Here is a 3,682-nt window from a genome sequence, read left to right as displayed (position 1 = left end):
AGCAGTTAGCCAGAGACATGCGGGTGATGGCTACGAGCGCTGAGAGCTCCCCCCGCCCTTTGTCACCACCTGAAGCTCTTGACATGGAATCCAGCCCCTTTGTCACCACATGGATGGACTTCCCAAGCGAACTAGTGCAGAGTGCCATAAGTGCGACCGCCCATCGTCATTCTTCTCCAGAGACCCGCTTCCCCCCACGGTAAAGTACAAGTGAAGGCTTTTCAGCCACGACAATTTGCCCTTAGAAGTGTTTATTGAGTGCCAGTACATTCCTGTATCCAGTGTGCCATTTCCCAGTGCTATCCCAAGTGTTTGTGCCCCAGTGTTGAGTGTTCATTCATTCCTCGAGATCTTGGCACCTTCAGTGCAGTCTCAGTCCATAAGTGTGTTTTGTATTTTTCCTTACTGGCGTGTAATTCTTAAATCTCTCTTGCAGAGGGACCCATTTGCCGTGGACTCTTCTTGGGCTGTGCCTTGTGACCATTCAAGTCTCCATTAGGAAGGACTCTAGGCTTTGCAAGCCTCCATATTGTTTACTTTACCATTCTTTTGATCTTTTATTGTAAATACAATTACTTTAGTTACCCCAGTGTTTACGTAACATTTCCTCATGAAGTAGAGCCCTAACTTAATAGGAAACATCCCTTTTGTTTTTATGATTCCTTGGATAGTAAAAGTCAGACTGCCAAGGCCAGGGTGTGTAAAATTCCGTTGCTGAACTGTTAAAGTGCCCTACAGACCCAGAAAACCAGGGAAAATCATAAATATAAATATGTATATATATATTTTATATATATATATATATATATATATATATATATATATATATATATATATATATATATATATATATATATATATATATATATATATATATATATGTTGTTTCCATCATTAAATTTCTCCGACTGTCTGTCTGTCTGTCTCTCACTCTCACTTTCTCTCTCTTATTTTGTTTCCATTAATGCCTTATCTTTTTTTGATGAGAAAAGAGATCAGAAATATTCCACCTGCATAAAAGTTGCTTTTTATCCATATAAGAGGAAAACATTATATTTCAGAGAAATAATTATAAAAAGGGAGCAAAGAAAAAAATGGCAGAAATATTTCAGTTTTACGGTAAATGTGAACCATCCATTGCGATTTAAATTTATGTTGGCTTCTGCGGAAATAACACTTTTCATCATACTGGAGTGACAGTTAATTTTGTCTGAGGATTCAGATGATTTTCCTTTCCTTTTAATGTGAGTCCAAGGATTCGCTGCCGTCTATTTCCCAAGATTCTCATCAGCTTCTCTCATAAGAATGTTTTCTCTTTCCTTCCGAGGGAAAAGGCAAATTCATTGCTCCTCTGATTTCCTTTTTTTTTCTGTTATTTTGGACATTTTCAACCCAGGTGCTTGAGACCTCCTTTCATATATAAAATTCATTTTTAGCATTTATCTCTTCTCAGGTCATATTTGTGATAATTCTAATGCGATCATGTACTTCGTTTACTTTTATTTGAAACCTGAAAGAAATTTACAATTATTTTTAATGCATTCTTTACAGCATATTAAAAGTCTGGAAGATTGAATTAAACGTTGATTTTTATTGTATGACAAGAAGACCTATGATTAAAACCATATGATTTGTATTTTCATTACAATTGTGAAATCAATATACAGTATGTTTAGTTCTATGGGTAATAACTAAATATATTTAACTGCAGGTTGTCTGGAGAGAGCGGGAACAATAATTAATGTATACTTTGAGTTCTATTGCTATCCACAGTTCTAGATCTCATATGAAGCTATCTCTTTTCATCCAAAGATGAACCACGTTTCTTATCTGACTTACTGATCTTCCCTTGTCTAACGACGCAAAGAGTAAGAAATGAATTACAGCTTATTACATATGTATATGTATATGTATATGTATATGTATATGTATATATATATATATATATATATATATATATATATATATATATATATATATATATATATATATATATATATATATATATACTGTATATGTGTGTGTATGTGTATTTGATAGTGCGTTCAGTTATGAAAGTATAGGCCAGACTTCAACGAGTGTCGTTGAATGCTGTAGTGTGATGCCTGGGATAAGAAAATAACATGTCAATAAAAAAAACTCAGGAAACACGAACGTCCTGCAAAGTGATGAACAGAGCCAAAATATTGTGTGAGTTTTGCGGTTTCACGGAGGTTCACCAATGGGGAGAATTGAAAAGCGGTTGGTAGTCAAAGGGGTGTATAATTGGAATGGTGTGGTACAGAGAGGAATGGATGGTGTTGAAGTGGGGAAAACGAAGACTATGTGAATTCACAAAAGTATCGATATACGCTCGATGCAGTAAAGAAATACGATACCAATACAAGGAATAAAGTGGTTTTAGGAAGCTCTTGAAATAAATAATCTAAGTATTAGTATTAACAGTGATCTAAAGAGGTAAATGTTGGTGCTGTTGATATAAATTTTACCGTAAAGAATCTGGAAATTCACACTGAAACCCTCATAAGCATATTGAAAAAATATTCCGCTTTTTCAGTGATGACGAATATAAGGATTTCCATTACTATTAAACAGTTGATGGTTTGATAAAAAAAAATTCTCTTAATTTTCTTCAAATTTTGTTTGTTTACTGAAAATGTTTATAGAGTTGATAGACATTTCTGTACAAATTATGTATCAGCATCTGACTGCACCAGGTACAATGTAATGGATTTGCTAGAAAAATCCTAATTACTTTTTAATTGTATAAAGGAGTTTAGATTTCACATTTGCTTTATAGTTGTGAAACTGTTTTTATCCCCTGATAAATGACAATGAGAGAGTTAATTGTGTTACCAGTGTGAAAATCTCTTGCCCGGTGAATATATAGTTAATGTTGTGTAACATACACTTTATATAAATTACAAGATTGAAACAGGAAACTCATGTTTATAACAAACAGCCTCTCATATGTACACAGTCTGAAACGCTTATATTAAATTGAACAATAAATACTTCTTATATAACCTGTACGCCTGTACGCCTAATAGTTAAAGTCAATTATAAATTTTCCAAGGTTGGCTTCTAATTAATTTTTTGTACTAATTATATAACTACAAATTGCAATATAAAGCATAAATATTTAAGTTTTCATATTCTTTAAAAACTACTTTTTATCGGCTTCAAAAGACCTCACCCATAGCTCTAACCATATTATCTAGTTAATTTTGAATTTTCGTTAGAGACATCCAAGGATAGTGACCAGCAATGAAAAACACTGTCCTTTGAAAAAAGAACAAAGATTTATTAGTGATTCGTTGGAGATGAAACAAACGTAAAACGATGTATACTGTAAGTCAGTCAATATAACATTTAGTTGCAGAAAAAATGCCATTAGATGTCAAACATTTATTATTAAACATTAATAAACATTATGATTAAAACGACCATAGTGATCTGACTAAATATCATATCACAACAAAGAACTTTGTGGATAATATTGTGCTCAAGCAAGTCTGAATTTTATTTAATTTCACGATTGCATACCCATTGCTACTTTTGCCGTTTTCTGTTAAGCAACATTTCATTGCTATGTCATAAAGTAAATGAAAAATGTCACACCTGAAAGCACATAAAATAAAATTAATTTATCGCGAAAAGAACCTTTTTTGGGGTACGAAAT

The sequence above is a fragment of the Macrobrachium rosenbergii genome, chromosome 43 (assembly GCF_040412425.1).
Source record: "Macrobrachium rosenbergii isolate ZJJX-2024 chromosome 43, ASM4041242v1, whole genome shotgun sequence".
Taxonomy (NCBI): domain Eukaryota; kingdom Metazoa; phylum Arthropoda; class Malacostraca; order Decapoda; family Palaemonidae; genus Macrobrachium; species Macrobrachium rosenbergii.
The sequence above is the reverse complement of the archived record's forward strand: the minus strand, read 5'-3'. Positions refer to the sequence as shown.